Here is a 17408-nt window from a genome sequence, read left to right on the forward strand (position 1 = left end):
CCAATATATTCGCTTATCCAAGCTTCTGCCAGCCCATTTAGCTTGGATAAGTGAGACTCTACTGTATAAGCATTACATACATCTGAAGAAAGGAGTTATTTTTAAAAATGGCTCACTATTCAGTACTGTAAAACCAAAAGACTTAAACATGCGCTTACAAGCGAGGTCTTTTATTTGTTAAAACAATGCTGGGTAGCTGGGAAAGCCTTCCAAGAGCCCGAGACAGGGCTGAGCCTCTATATCACTCCTGAGAGGCCTTTTAGGACTAAAGGGTGGGGCTGGGGCGGGGCCTCTTTCCAAAAGCACGAGACAGGGCTGAGCCTCTGTATTCCTCCCCTGAGGCGCTTGTTAGAACAAGGGAGCGGAGTATAGAGGTTCAGCCCTGTCAGGCACTTGGGAAGAGGCCCCTCCCCCTCCTCTAGCCCCGCCCCCTGTGTCCTGGCAGGTGTCGCAGGACAGCCCTGCCTCAGAGCTCATAACTCCACCCATCCCAGTCCTGGCCGCCCATTTGTGGCCCTGCCCACCTCCCCCTCCCCCTCCCAGCCCTCCATCTTGGACTAGGGGAGAGGCTCAGTCCCGCTCTCTTGTGCAGGAGCCACACCCACCCCTCTAAACCATGCCCTCCTTTCCAGGGAGCACTGAGTAATATTTTTTCTGGAAAGGGGGCGGTAGGCCAAATAGATTTGGGAACCACTGCTTTAAAGCAAGCACTATATTAATGACAATAATATTAGAAGGATCTTCAGGACACTCAGTGAATCCACTTAATTAATTACCTGTTGGGAAAAGTCAAGAGAAACAGGCAAAGTCAAGAGAAACAAACTTTGACAATATAAACAGGTAAATCTATACACACAATAAACATGAAAATATGTATGTATGTGTATGGCTGGGGTACCCATTTACACAGACAAGCTGCCACTTCCACAAATAGCTATAGTTTCCACAGCTCAGAAGACACCAATGTCCTTCCCTCCAATGACATTGCAGGTTACAATGAGCGCCATAAACATGTACAAGAGTCCTGCCAATGTCCTCCACAAACACCATACTGCCCACCACCCAAGTGAAAGCTTTCATACGAGGACAATTTCTTTCTAGATTTTCTGTTTTTCCTCCACCACAGGCATCCCAGTGCTTTTTACTCTCTCCATTGGGGTAGAATTTGCATGACCCCGCCCACTCCCTCTCCCACAATCCTTTCCTATTCTTTTCTATGGCACACAGCACACAGAGGAATTGATCAGCAACTGAACATACTAGAGAGATTTGGGGAGAAATCATCATGATTTATAGGAGTTGTAGGTACTGGTATAGTTCACCTGAAATCTAATAGCACTCTGAACTCCACCAACGATGGACTTGGAACCAACTTGGCGCACGGAACCCCCATGACCAAGAAAAAATACTGGAGATCTTTGGAGGGATTTATAGGAGTTGTAGTTCGCTTACATCCAGAGCACACTATGAACCCAAACAATGATGGATCTGGACCAAACTTGGCATGCATACCCAATATGCCCAAATTTGAATACTGGTGGGTTTTGAGGGGAATTGGTCTGGGCATTTTGGAGTTGTAGGTACTGGGATGTATGGTTCATCTGCAATCAGTGAGCACTCTGAACTCCACCAAAGATGGAATTGGATCAAACTTGGCACACAGTCCCCATGACTAGCAAAAAATACTGGAGGTCTTTGGGGAAAATTCACCTTGAATTGGGGGAGTTGTAGTTCATCTACATCCAGAGAGCACTGTGAATCCACTGTGAGAGCACTGATGGATCTGGACCAAACTTGGCACACATACCTGATACGCCAAAATTTGATTACTGGAGAGATTTGGGAGAAACTGACCTTCCTTTCTGGGAATTGTAGTTCACCATAACCAGAGAAACTACAACCTCCACTGATGACAGATCTGGACCAAACTTGGCACACAGAGCCCCCATGACTAACTCAACCTACCGGAGGGGTTTAAGGGGACTAACTCCAATAGTGGGAGTTGTAGTTAACCCTACAGCCAGAGAGCATACTGAACCCCACTGATGATGCATCCAGACCAAACTTGGCCAACATAACAAACTTTAAGTACTGATGGAGTTTCTCGGGGTGAACCTGGCATGATGTCAGTCGTAATTAATCCACAACCTTATGCATTTCGTATATTTAAAAAACTGACTTTTTCAAATAACCCAGGCAACGCTGGGTACCCATGCTAGTCTTTCATAAATACTAAATGCATGCAATGGTTTTGTGCCTAACATATCAAAGACAAGAGGCTGCATCAGGGACTGGACATCAATCTAAACATGGCAGCAGATCTGTAATATTTAACTTTTAACTAACTAAATCTACATTTCCAACATTTTCCATAATGGAAAAATCATTTTATACCCAATAATTGGTTGGTGCAAACACTGCAATGCTAACTTTAACCAGGAAAGGAAAATAATAGTATTTTATATTCAGCAACACATTTAGCAACAAGGACAGAGCTATATTAAGTACAATGTTAGACTTGTACTTTTAAGTAAGAACAGCTTGATGGGAAAAAAACAAAGAAGAAAAACAAGTAAATCCAGGAAGAAACTGAAGAGCATGTATAAACAAATGTTAAGCTATACTACATGTTTTAACTTATTTCACAATTAGCTGCAAATTTTAAAATATATATCTGATTGTTTACTATCTCTTAACATTTTTAATATCCTTGGTGAAAATAATTTCTAATCTGCTCCAATTTTCTATGGCTAATAATCAAGAAGGATATTAGCATAGTAAATCAGATTACTATCCCACTGTAATATAGCCTGATCCTCATTGTCAGTGGCTGGAAAGCAGTAGGATATTGTACAAATTGCTTTCTGCCAGCCCCTCTGGACTTGTCTACATTGACTGAAACAACCATATTTATCTCATAGGTGCTCTAATTCTGATACATGATATCTAGGAACACTTGTCTACAGTGCATTTCTTTGGGCTTTCATCTGTCTTACAGAAAAGTCAGACTTTTAGGAATATGGACAGCCCTCCAAGGGCCCTTCCACACAGACATATAACCCAGGAATATAAAGGCAGAATAACCCACAATATCTGCTTTGAACTGGGTTATCTGAGTCCACACTGCCATATATCCTAGTTCAAAGCAGATAATATGGGATTTTACTCAGCTGTGTGGAAGGGGCCCAAGTGCCATTGCTTCACTATGTAGGAATTAGTGGTGGGAAGAACTGGTTGGTGGGAGGTGAGCATTCCTACCAAGAAGTGGTTCTATCCTGGGTTGAAATGTATGTATTTATTTATTTTAAAAAAGAAAGTTTGTGTTTGCAGATACTTGCATATCAGTGTTAGCATGTCTCTTATTAACAAAAAATGTGCTTATTCGCATACGTGACAGGGCAGGGAAGTGTCACTGAAAATAATGTGAACAACTGAAAATGTGGACTGTCCCCTTACAACAACATGAATTCAGCAGGGGGAAAAGAATGGATAGTTATGGTAATCTTACTATGTTGCATGTGGCATTAATAGAGTTACTGCTGGGCCAGTACGAACCCAAAAAATGCTGTCCCAAACTTAAGCTTTTCATTTGTGTAAACAAGCCCTCCACTTACAGATATATAAATCACCCATAAAGGTACTGCCAAAATTCTGGGCTCAGGTGAACTGAAAGCCACCACTAGGAGCTGCTACTATGATCGGCCACGGTACCAGCAGCTTTGAACCCTCCAGATCCAAACCCCCCAAAGTCCCCAAACAACGCAGTCATTGGATCCCTCACATTTGGATTAGCAGAACAAAGAAAGAAAAGGAAAACACTTGCCTCATCATCTCCAACTCTGACTGACGCAAGTCATCGAGGCTTGGAATATTGCACTGAATTTACTACTCTGATCTTTCTTGAACAACTAAGAAGAAGGAATCATGTTTGCAGGGCGAGATACAGAAGGCTGCTTCTTTTAGAAATGTATCACATAGCTGGTTTATTCACAAGTCATACTGGTTTTAATATTACCTGCTGTGAAGTAAAGAAGACAGGGCTTCAGTATGAGAGTTAATCAATTTCTGGTAATTTGTTAGTCGTTGCTGATAAAATATTTTCAAGATGGGCAGAGTATATGTCCAGTGTTTGTGCAAAGTAGAGGACCCAGGCATTCAGTCTGAGAGTGAGAAGCATGAAAGAGCACATGACAGTGCATAACAGAACAGATTAAGTGGCCAAACTCTTCCCTTGTAAGAGTAACAATTTGCAAGGTGGTTTATTGACAAGTGGGACCAATTCCAAAAACAAACTAGAAAAGGAAATCCCTGCAAACACATTACTTCATTTCATACACAAAAGGCTCTAGCTAATCAGAATTTGTCATACCATCATCTGAACAAAGGAGAAGATTATTATTATATCATTGTAGCCTTGAGCTATACACCATGTCAAATAGCAGGTATGGAGAGAAAATAGAAGTGCATTTGGAAAGGTCAATGAAACAACTATCTTGTAAAACAAATAAATTATCCCCCAATATAGATATACAATACGTATAAGATAAAGTTTTCAGTCAATTGTTTAAGCAAACAAAAGTCCATTACTGAACAAATAATGATATTCCAAACCTCATAACATCATGCCTCATTACAGAAACAGGTCTCCTCAATGTGGAAACTTAAGGCTAGCTTCACCTGTACCTACAGTTTCATTTGTGAACTAAAGGCAATGAAATATTAAAGAAAAAATGCCAGAAAACAGAAGGAGCCCTAAATTCTATCCATTTTTGACACTTGTAAATACTCTTGTATCTATCCATCTGTTGGATTTTACTTTCAAACAATAATTTCAGGATTATGTAACATATGTGTATTTGAATTTCGGAAACAACTTTTTAATTAGTTTTATTGATACCTATGCAAACGGTGAATTGCGATTTCAATAGAGGATTGAGAAAAGCCATCCCTTGCAGATGTTTTAAGCTACTGTCATCAAGGCTCACAATAAGGTCAGAAACCTACTTTCTTCAAGGATGTTCCCTTATTAGAAAGCCTTTGAAAATCAGATAAAAGTCTTCAGTAACAGGTTTTCATTTCATTAAAGAGATTAAGGAAACTGAATGTGAACTGAGATATTATTTAAACAGATAATATATTCTAAAATATGAGAATTAAAGAGGTGAGCACATGGCAAATTAACTCATAATCTGTTATGAAATTTTGATTAATGCATTTACAAAATACATGCCACCTAATTCATATGACTGAATATGAAGCACCTCTAAATTTACAAAATTAACTTCACCGTTTCTGGATCCTAACTAATGGTCACAAACCAAAAGGACATTTGATATGTATTTTATACTACTATTCTGTAATCCTGTTAAGAACTCTCTTCACAATAACCAAGGGAGCCGGTTCTCCAGTTTCAGAACTAATTGCATAGGATCCTGAGGTTGCTTCAAAAATCGTAAACAAAAAGTTATCTGTACATTTAACATGAGGATGTTCACAAAGGGAAAATATTCTACATATAACAGCTTCATTTCAAAGTAGGTCTTGCCAGTTCCTAACGCGATGGTAGGGTTTTCTTTTGAAATCTTAAGTTTAGGGGCAGGAGTTTCTAATATGTAGGGTTTCCAAAAAGAACACTCAGCAAATTAAATTATTTCCCCAAAAGAAAATTGAATGTTCATCTTCTGAAACATAAAGACCATTCCTTCCTTGATAGTTTTGTAGAGCCATTACTTGCTGAAGTAGTATAGGATTGAACGTAACTGCTAATCCCAAACCAAATACAAATTGAGTATACAGACAGTCCCGGAGTTACAAACATCCAACTTACAAATGACTCACTAAAGAATGGGGGTGAGACAACAGGAAGTGAGAGAAATCTACCCTTGGAGGGGAAATATACTCCTAGAAGATTTGTTATCATAGGGAAAAGTTATCTCCACCAAAGCTTTCTCACTAATCCTTGTTTTTACAAGCCAAATTTTTCAAAATCCAATAATCACAGGGACAGAAAGCGAACAGGGGCACAGACAAAAAAACAAACACCACATGGATGTTAACAATTCCCTTTGGTATACAAAGAATACATACACATACACACACGTAAACAATATCCCTGTTCCGACTTACAAACAAATTCAAATGAAGAACAAACTTACATAACTTATTTTGTTCGCAACTTCGGGACTGCCTGTACCTTACCTGAGACCAAACGTGTTCAGGATTTTGGATTTTTCAGACTTTTAAAAACCTAGGTTTGCATATATGTACACAATGTGATACCATATCCGGCAGATATGAGCCCAAAGTAAATACAAAATCATTTATACTTCAGATACACATTATACACATAGCATGAAGGTAATGTTATACAATGTTTTAATTTGATGCTTGAACAAAATGTGTGTACTATGGGCTATCAGAAAGTAAAGATGTCACTATCTCAGTCTCCCATCATTACAATTTTGGAGTATTTCAAATTTGTCGGTAAAGGATGCTCAACCTGTAGTAGACTTATTAAATCAACTGCTGAATGGCAAGTCAATACTTTTGTAAACACCACCCATTCAACTGGTCTATAGTATTCATGAGCAAATGAATGAAGTTGTATCCTGCAATAGCCATTTTCTATTAATTATAATTGTTTATATTAGTGCCAGGCAAAATACAGCCATCCAGCTGTAGCTCCCAGTACAACTAGGGCTGATCATAGCTGAAGTCCAACAACATCTGGAAGGCTGCACTTTGCCCAATACTGATCAAATACAAAACAAACAAACAAAAGAAATACAATGTTTGTCACCTGAAGACCATTGAAAGCACCATCATTATTATTTTGCCTTCACAATTCAAAACATTCTAAGTTGGACACTGAAACGTGGGTTTTTTCTTCAAGGCATGGTTTTTCAGAGGTGCAAGACTGGAATGGAGAGAGTAAAGACCTAGCTTTAAAAAAGGAGAGGGAGTTTCAGGGGGGAAACTGGTGTGTGGGTAGATATAATATAATAGGGGATATTTTCTTTCAGAATGATGAAGAAATATTTAAGACAAAGTTCCTCATACTTCTGTCTCAGCTACAGGACATATAGACTTTTTGTTTTTATTCTATTTAAAAAATTCTCCACAAAGAAGATAATCCCCACTAGTGTCCATTATACTATCCAAAGGGATAGGTGGATGAGAAATATTTGGAGCAATGAAGCAAGAAAACAATGAGCTAATCAGGACAGGACTGTATGAATAGCAAAAGACAGCACTAAAAGTTATCCAAAGCATTTGCACTGTTTCGGGTGGGTGGTTGAGTTAAACCAAATGCTTCAAGCCCCAAACCAAGAGACTTCCACTGCTGCTTCCATATACATGGGTTGTCTGTTAAATGGAAGCAGAATCAGGTGACAAATGTGTAAGCCTTGCACAGACCTTGATTGCAGGGAAATGAATGTGAACTCATGTAACCTTGACCAGCAAGATAAACTTCTTGCATACACCTCCCTCTGTTCTCAATAAGACTATCAATCAGAACTTCAGAGCATAAGCATTCCCAACATTCAACTGAAAACCGCCCTATCCCAAAACACCTCACCACAATCCTTCCAGCCCAGACATCTTGCTGGTTTCCACATGCCAAAAGCAGACCATGAAGCAATTAAGGCACACAAAGTGAGTAAACCATGCTCAGAGATAGAATAAGAGAACAAATAGTTGGCCAGACACAAGGCACCACCTAACTTGTTAGAGTACAAGCAACACCTCGGTAACAACCATCTTCCTCTATGCAAATCTGATATTTCTATATTATTCAAACTGTTGTGTATGTCTGGCTGCCGCCACATATTTACCCATCCACTAAAGTTTACAGAAGACCAAGTGATGAGAACAAACAGTTACAGTGCTTAATCTTCACATTTTGTTATAGATCTTAGAGCACCTAAATGACAGGAAAACAAGCTAACAACATATGCTCCCTTGTAGTACAGCAGAAGGCACAGTGCTTTTACAGTGAACATAAGGCAATTCAAGAACAATTTACAGGTTTTTGTTCTTATTTGATATGGCTTTATCAAATACACATACACATACATACATACCAATTCAGGACTAAATCCAATTGTGATTTCCAACTAAATAAGGCCCATTAAATCAATGGAACTTAAATAAATACTTACCTAACAAGTTTCATTCATTCAGTGTGGCCTTCTTTAGTTGACTAACAATCAGATTTGGCCTTCAGTGTTTATGTATCACTGCACACCATCTAGTCCAATTAAGATCAATATAAACACTTGCTTACTCAAAGTAGATTCTACTATAATATAGAAATATGTCCAAAAGCTAAGTCCAATGAATTAAAAACAACATACAAAATAACATTTTCTTTTTAAATAGTGATCATTATCAAGAATGTTGAAACGCCAAAAACCCAAAATATTCACTTAGTATTAACTACACATAGGTAAAGCATGTAACATACCAGCAAGCAAACAGAATTATTGCACTTATTACCATCTAAAATGCCCATTTTGTCTAGACTCTAGAGATACAAAGCTAATCGGTTTTACATCTTATGTAAAACTAAGCCTGCAAAGGCAACTTTACTCCCACCTAGTTTGTCATTGCATCCCAGGAACTGAAGAGGCTACCCATCTGTCAGATCTTATCTAAGAGAAACAAAGATACTGGCTACGAAATAAAATAAGAACAGGAGACATTAATCTAAATGGAACAATTTAGAGCTAAGCTCTTTTCTCCAGCCTTTGATTGTCCTATGATAAACTTTTAAGACATTCTAAAAAATTAAGACTAAAATAAATGAAAGATTGCTCTGAATAGGGCTTTTAAAAAGTGTGATTCAAATATGCCAAAAAGATGTTGTTGAAGACTTTCATGGCCGGAATCATTGGATTGCTGTGAGTTTCTCGGGTTTTATGGCCATGTTCCAGTAGCATTCTCTCCTGACATTTCATCTGCATCTATGGCAAGCATCCTCAGAGGTTTGTACAGCCCAAAAAACTCACAGCAACCCATGCCAGAAATAGTTAAACTGAGAAGATGTTTAAGGAAATAGCCTAATCTGCATCAAAACTTTGCTCTGAAAAGAAACATCCTCAGCCCTCATAGGAGAACCGGGAAGGGGGAGACATAACACTGCCCAGATAAATAAGCAAACCTGTCTGCATAATGACATATCACTTGTAAATTAGTATCATTTTAGTAAGACAATTTACTCATCACTTCAAAAACCTAGACATTACCTACAGACAATTATCAGAGGTAAGAATGCAGTAAAAATGATAATTGAGTGTCTCGCTAAAGAAATACTGACTTTCACTTAGTAATTTAGGGAATATATGATTGCCAATTCCTGAAAAAAAGCAGCATTTATCGTGACAGTCCAACAGCCCAACCCATGATTTTGAGGAAGCTATTATAAACTGTATGAAAGGCAATAAGGTGACCCTTTCTCCTCAAATCTTATAAGCACCTATAGTTTTGTTATTGCCTGTTTATAATCTGTATCAGTCTAGATGCCCTACACCAACTCTGTAAGTGAACATCTGCATTGTAATATAGCCAAATGGTTACATAACTGGCTATAGAAATGTCTCTATCATGTTTGCTTATGCATTTGTTACACTTTCTATGGGATCATGCATTAACACATTAAAGCAGAGATTCTTAAAAAGCAATTAAGTGCTGTCAACATGAAAAGAAATTTTACTTGGTTTTTTAAAAGGGAGCTGTTAAACATCTCAGCATAGGCAGCATTGGTCAGAAGGGAGGGGAAGAGGTTATTTTGAGTAAAGGAGCACAATGTCAGAGGCTTCTATCCTTATCAAGAATACACACTGAGGCTTCCAGTGCCTTCAGGAAATGACAACGTCTCTCAATATTTTTAATACTTGAGACCAGGATATTTTCAAATCAATACATTAAAAACAAAAGGATTCATTGAGATAGCCTCATTTTGTCCCTAAATTAAAGATCTAAAGAACGACAGTGCGTTTTTGAGGAGAGGGCCTGCAGAGGTACATGTTATTGTAAGAGCAAAAATATACCTGGAAGAGCTAAGAAAGTCTTGTCTTACAAAACAAGACAAGAAGGGATGAAAAAAAGGATAGAAGCCAGCCATGATATGTAGGATGAATACAGTTTGACGCCACTTTCATTGTCATGGCTCAATGTGATAGAATCCTGGGATCTGTAGTTTGGTGAGGTGCTAGCAATCTTTGGCAGATAAGGCTAAAGGCTTCATAACAGTACCACTCCCAAGATTCCATAGCATTAAACCTTGGTGGTTAAAGTGGGGCCAAACTGCATTAACTCTATAGTGTGGATTCACTCTTTGAAGATGTGTTGGGAAGGAAGAAACGTCATGTTAAGGTGTTTGGGAAACCAGGATAGGTTGAGGCCTTATCTACACAGCCATATTTAATCCAATTATCTGCTTTGAATTGGATTACATGGAAGTGTAGACACATATAACCCAGTACAAAGCAGATACTCTGGGATCAGATCCCAGGATACAGGGCAATGTAGATCTAGCCTGAGATGGACCTGAGTGTTCCTACAGAGGGGAAGGATGCAGGGCTGGATCTTCAAGCAGTAGATTTTTAAGCAGAGGCTGGATGGCTATCTGTCAAGAGTACTTTGACTGTGTGCAGAAAGGGGTTGGACTGGACAGCCCTTAGGGTGAATTTCATTGTCCCAAAACGAAAGGTTTCTACAACGTAAGTGGGGTTTAGAAGGACTCATGTTACAATATGTTACAAAATTCGAAGACGAAAAACATTATGTTCCTGGTTTGAAAGTATTATTTCCTGTTTAATTGTGCATTCCTTACTTGGAAAGGAGTTGTTCTACTCCAGAAACTTGGTTTTTTGTGGCGACAGAAATTACGTTCAATTGTGTTGTCGAAGGCTTTCATGGTTGGAATCACTAGGTAGGCGTGAGCTTTCTGGGCTGTATGGCCATGTTCCAAAAGCATTCTCTCCTGATGCTTTGCCCACATCTATGGCAGGCATCCTCAGAAGTTGTGAGGTCTTTCGGAAACTAGGTAAGTGGAATCTATATATCTGTGGAATGTACAGAGTGGGAGAAATAACTTTTGTCTGCTTGAGGCAAGTGTGAATGTTGCAGTTGGCCAGTTTGATTAGCATTGAATAGCCTTTCAGTTCAAGGTTTGGCTGCTAACTTCCTGGGGGAATCCTTTGTTGGGAGGTGTTAGCTGGCCCTGATTGACTCATGTGTGGAATTTCCCTATTTTTTAGTGTTGTTCTTTATTTACTGTCCTGATTTTAGAGTTTTTTAAAATACTGGTAGCCAGATTTTGTTCATTTTCAATGTTTTCTCCTTTCTGTTGAAGTTGTCCATGTGCTTGTGGATTTCAATGGCTTCTCTGTGTAGTCTGACATGGTGGTGGTTAAAGTGATCCAGCATTTCTGTGTTCTCAGATAATATGCTGTATCCAGGTTGGTTCTATTATGGCTAACTTCTCTGGTTTAATTAGTTAGCAGTGCCTTTCATGTTCCTTGATTCGCATTTGGGCAATGCTACATTTGGTGATCCCTATGTAGATTTGTGCACAGTTGCACAGTATACGGTAGACTCATGCAGAGGTGAGACGAACCCTCTTGTCCTTTGCTGAATGTAGCATTTGTTGGATTTTCTTGGTGGGTCTGTAAATAGTTTGCAGGTTGTGTTTCTTCATCAGCTTCCCTATGCGGTCAGTGGTTCCCTTGATGTATGGTAAGAACACTATTCCTCTGGGTGGATCTTTGTCTTTACTCTCCCTTGCCTAGTTTCCAATATAGTTTCGATTCTAACAATCACTATGTTTGATGTTAATGGATGTACTTTACTATTTATTCTGTGGTTTTAATTATCTATCATTTTTTAAATTTTGATTATTATGTATTTTATTTCATTTTATATTTTGTGTACTTGTTGGGCTTGGTTCCCCATGTAAGCCGCACCGAGTTCCCTCGGGGAGATAGAAGCGAGTTATAAAAATAAAGTTTTATTATTATTATTATTATTATTGTGTCAGACTACACAGAGAAGCCGTTGAAATCCACAAGCATGTGGACAATTTCAGCAGAAAGGAGGAAACCATAAAAATGACCAAAATCTGGCTACCAGTATTTAAAAAAACTCTAAAATCAGGACAGCAAATAAAGAATACTCAGAAGACAGGGGAATTCCAGTCATGAATGAATCAGGGCCAGCTAACACCTCCCAACAAAGAATTCCCCCAATCAGGAAGCAGCCAGACTTTGAAGCTGCAAGGCTGTTCAATGCTAGTCAAGTTGACCAATTGTAACATTCACACTTGCCTCAAACAGACAAGAGTTCTTTCTCCCACCCTGGACATCATTCCACAGATAAATAAACCCCACTTGCCTAGTTTCCAACAGACCTCACCACCTCTGAGGATGCCTGCCATAGATGTGGGTAAAACGTCAGGAAAGAATGTTTCTGAAACATGGCCATTCAGCCCGGAAAACTCACAGCAACGCAACGATTTCCATGTTGTTTTCGTGACAGGACCAATTGGGGAATGACATTGATTACCCAGGAACAAAAATCGGGAGGGGGAGTATATACAGAGGAGGCCAAAAGGGCTCAAGGAGAAAGAAAGGTGGGGAGGCAGGCAGATTTGAATGGCCCTATCTATTCCTACAGATAGAGGAGAATAAAAGAGGCAAGGAAGGGAGCTCCATTCTGAGGCGAAGCAAAGGAGAGCGGCTAAGAAACCGAATCTATTGTGATTATTCTTCCTCCCCGCCCCCTCCCTCCGACTGTGGAACGAGAGAGCGGCTTCTCCGACTTACCTTTCCTGCTTCCCTCAGCGGCGGCCTCCCCGCGCCCAACCCGCCTCCGCCACCATCGCGGAGGAAGGACTGGCTCCTCGAGCGCCTTCTGCCCGGCTCCCTCACCCTCGCCTCCGCCGGCCAAGCCTCCCCCGCAACCAACAAGGAGCGCGTCCATTGGGCCAGCGCCGTCCCGCCCTCCAACAACCGCCCCGCTCATTGGCCCGCCGGCTCAAGGCGGCGAAAGGGGGAACCAGGGAGGGAGGCAACAACGGAGGCTCTTCCAAGGAGATTGGGGAAGCGCCCCGCCGGAGCCTGAAGAGAAGCGCACTAGTTTGTGTCTTAAACCCGTCAACTGCCTGCTTTAGTCGTTTCCCGCACGGAACCGTTTGAAGCGGGTAATATTTTCCTGAGGAGGCTGGTAACGGCGCAAAGGGAGCGGGTTTCCGGTTCCGGTGAAGCTCCCTGAAGTCCTGGCAGAGGGTCACTTACTAAGCCTCCAGGTAGGGCCTCAGGCCTTCTTCCCTTCAAAAAAAATTTTTTAGGAGACAGACCTGAAAAAGGTGTCATGCTTTCGACATGGTGGTCGGGAAAGGAACGGGAGAGTTGGTGGGGCTTCTCTTGAGTGGGAAACGGGCCCATTGGGGCATTTTCTAGGGCCGCTTCCTCACAGCTGTATAACATCCACATTGAACTTGATTATATGGCAGTGTGGACTCAGGTAACCCTGCTCAAAGCAAATATTATGGGATTATCTGGCTTGATATTCTGGGGCCCCTTCCACACAGCTGAATAAAATCCCAGATTATCTGTTTTGAACTGGAATATATGGCAGCGTGGACTCAGATATCCCAGTTCAAAGCAGATACAGTAGAGTCTCACTTATCCAAGCTAAAAGGGCCAGCAGAAGCTTGGATAAGCGAATATCTTGGATAATAAGGAGGGAGTAAGAAAAAGCCTATTAAACATCAAATTAGGTTATGATTTTACAAATTATGCACCAAAACATCATGTTATACAACACATTTGACAGAAAAAGTAGTTTAATATGCAGTAATGTTATGTTGTAATTACTATATTTACGAATATAGCACCAAAATATCATGATATATCGAAAACATTGACTACAAAAATGGCTTGGATAATCCAGAAGCTTGGATAAGCGAGGCTTGGATAAGTGAGACTCTACTGTATTGTGGGATTTTCTGCCTTGATATTCTGGGTTATAGGGCTGTGTTGAAAGACCCTCAGATAACCCAGGGCCCTTCCAGACAGGCCCTTTGTCCCAGGATATGATCCCAGATTTTCTGCTTTAAACTGTTATAGGAGGTCTCAATGCTGTGGGACCATGCAAGTTGTAGTTTGGTGAGGCACCATCACTCTTTGATATAGAAGTGAAAGACCTTACTGCTTCCAAAACGTTAAGCCATGGCAGCCAAAGTGGTGTCAAGCTACATTTATTATATAAATACACTGTCAGTCATGAAATGCCATCTTCGCTTTGGTGGTCCAAGTGACACCAATGGTAGTTTCATTCTAACATCAAATTAAAACATGAGGTTCTTGTTGAACTGTGGGGGTTTGATGGATTTTTTCCAAATCTATACAGACACACATTTTAAATTGTTTTAACTTGCTCAATATACCTTTTGTTTTAAATTGTTTCTTAGTGTTTTAGGTTATTCTCCATTGCTTTAAAGTTTTTTGTATTCTTCCTTAAGATCTTGTGATCCAGCACATGATACAGATATTTTAATAACCAATAAAGAACTAGCAGCATTGTTACATTGCCACTTGTAGTGAGATGTAAGAAAAGCAAGATCAAAAATTCTTTATTTCCAAGGGATCCTTTTTTGTATATCATTAGTTTCTAAATCGCAGTATAAACAACCCAGGAACATTCCTATCATTTGAGGGCTGTAGTTGTAAAATCTAGAGGGCCATAAGATCCTGTATTCCTCCTTGTAAAAAATATGTTGATCATCTTGTCCAGACTTTTAGCCTATGTTCATTTTTTATATAAGGACACTACACTAGGTAATAGAGAAATACGGAATTTAATGCATATAAATTTATATGTATTTGAATTTTAATCTTTATCGTTAGAAAGACTTGTGTGTTTTGGGGGAAAATGGTTGAATTTGAATTAATCAAGTATGTATAAAGATGTCCAATGAGCCATATATTCACCACTCTTGGGCTCCTGGGTCTATCCTTCTTTGACTTTCATTTTAAATGTGAATCTGTTTATCATAATTCTAGATTCAGTAGTTATGGTCAATAGATCTGAAATAAAATAATTTAAACTTAATGTCAGTTATTACCATTTGTGTGGCTTGGTAACAAGTACTAGGTACAATGGTATGCCATGCATTGCAGACTGGTTGCAAAAATATGTTACACCACATTATGATAATAATTGGATTCTCATTATAGAATGTGTTAGTCTGCTTTATCATTATGATTTCATTTTATCCTACATTCTCTGATGCAATGAAACATAAGTAACAGTAACATTTTGAATAAATGCATATGTTGGTTATCGTCTGACAGGGGTGAAAATTGAGCATTTGAAATGATCTTTTGCAACATAATTTAATCATTAAATTGAAGAAATGCAGTCTCTTAAATTACGGTATATCTGTACTTATATTTAGAGAATCGAGCATGGTGACTTCCAGGCAACAATAGATTGCTCAGCATTTCATCAATGCTTGGCCATAGTCAGAAACTGGATGTTAGGCAAGGTGATTGAAAATGAATCCAAACAAAGTGGGCATGATAATGATTGGCTATGAATTGCCTGTGCTCTCTGTTGCTCCAGTTACTCAGGTTTTTAGTCTCTGGGTGGTCTTGAGTTTCTCTTTGTGTCTGGCAATGTTTTGCATTATTTTTATCCATAGTGTCTGACCTAGCGTCTGACCTATGAGGTTTCCAACTCAGAGGGAATTTGAACCTTCTAGTTCTAGTACGACGGTCTCGCAAAACTCATCGCATCATTGATTATGGCAAAAAAGGAGAAGCTTTTCAACTAAATCAATTCAGTAAAAAGAGCAGGCAGACCTCCTTTGTGATTTCATTACCTTGAGTTTAGGTTACTGTAACTTATTTTGTGTGAGCTGTCCTCGATGACAGTTCAGAGGCTTCAACTGATATAGAAAGTCTAATGTTTTTAAAATATCTGACCTTTGACTTTACACTATTTAATTAATAGTGATCATCAATATTAGATAGTGGACTTTGTAAAGTAAGGGATGGGCAAGGTGTGGTGCACAGACCACAAGTTGCCCCACAGTATTTTGTGACCCTCAGCCCCCACCCCCAAGGTAAAACAAATATTTGTAAGAAAAAATATGGGGGTTTTTTCCCTCCCAAATGCCCTGTACAAATGTGAAGGGCATTTTTTGTCAAATTAAGCACCTTCAGACCACATTAGCCCCCCAAATAACCTTTTTTAGAACTGGAAGTTGACCGGAATTGACTTCTTGCATTGGAAGACATTTAGAGCAAAAGAAAAAAGTTTGATTTTTTTTTTCTATAAAGGAGTGCAGGCTCCTACGTTTTCCTAAAGAGATAATTCAGTTTCCTCTCCTTCCACAGTGGTCAACTCCTGGTGTAGAACATATACAACTAGGAACTTGAGATGTGGCCTTGTACCAAATTCACACTTGGTTTTTTTTAGTTTGTTCCATAACGTGACCCTTTGTCAGAGCACATCCTGCATCAGGAACACAAAACTGTCTTCTAGCCTCTCAAGAAAGATGGTATCAGTGAATTGAGGACAATGGTTTATTGAAACACACAGTGCAGAATTTGGAACAAGTTAAAACAAACTTAACTAGAACTTTTAAAAAGCCATGTGACAACCACATATTATGACAGTCGTATAAATTCACAAATAATGAGCCGTTCCTCCAATAGACACATCATGCTTGTTCTTTGTATATCTCAGTGGTTTTCTAGCTGGTATCCTCATCAGCAGAACCTGTCAAGGTGTGCGAGAACAGAGGTTAGAATACACATTTAACTTAACTTGAAATTTCTCAGGAGCTGAAAACATTTTTTTCCTCAACAGACCTTTCCTTCAACACTGATGTACGTATTATGATCACTTTCTGACTTTCTGACTTTCCCTCTTCAATGTTCCCCTCTTCAATGTTTTTGAATTAAAACATCAAAAAATGCTTTTAGTTGCATAGTTCTAGATCTGACATTTGCAGGCACTTTTCTGTGTGCTTATCTTGCTGCTGAGTCAAACAAGAGCAGAATGTCTCTTAAGCCTCCTATTCTAATTTCTTTTATGTACAGATCTGGAGTATGACTAATGCAAGCCAGTACATCTTGTTCTCAAGCAATTGATGTGTTATGATTGAGCCTCATGGCTCTGTTACTGACAGACGTGGGCGTAAGACTCCTCGGGAGTCAGATACTCTCGAGGAGCGAGAGAGAAAAAGACTGCGAGACATATTTGCAGCACCATCTGACGAAGAATCTTTCGAAGGGTTTACGGAGAGAATGGAGGAGGGGCTGGTTAGCTCAGAGGAGGATGAGATGGATTGGACTCGGGTAAGGGAGGAATTGGGGGCCACTGGCCATGATGGG

At 39.6% G+C, this 17408-nt stretch overlaps 1 protein-coding gene and 1 long non-coding RNA gene across 4 annotated transcripts in view; both read right to left on the reverse strand.

Moving 5' to 3' along the window:
* The window catches only part of hycc2 (hyccin PI4KA lipid kinase complex subunit 2), a 59070-nt gene extending 46092 nt beyond the window's left edge, over positions 1-12978 (reverse strand). The window contains exon 1 of one of the 3 annotated variants that reach the window (XM_008120531.3): positions 12828-12978. The gene's annotated coding sequence lies outside the window, so the exon portion shown is untranslated. Of the gene's footprint in view, positions 1-8162; positions 8229-12827 lie in introns of those variants that run through there. The other 2 variants (XM_008120533.3, XM_062961824.1) reach the window with 2 other exon arrangements.
* Positions 12979-16581: 3603 nt separating this feature from the next.
* LOC134293673 (uncharacterized) lies at positions 16582-17175 on the reverse strand. Its single transcript, XR_010000631.1, has 2 exons — positions 16884-17175; positions 16582-16791 (listed from the first exon to the last, which is right to left on the reverse strand). It is a non-coding gene; the product is annotated as an uncharacterized LOC134293673 (long non-coding RNA).
* Between the last annotated feature and the right edge of the window lie 233 nt (positions 17176-17408).

This window comes from Anolis carolinensis, chromosome 1 (assembly GCF_035594765.1).
Source record: "Anolis carolinensis isolate JA03-04 chromosome 1, rAnoCar3.1.pri, whole genome shotgun sequence".
NCBI lineage: Eukaryota > Metazoa > Chordata > Lepidosauria > Squamata > Dactyloidae > Anolis > Anolis carolinensis.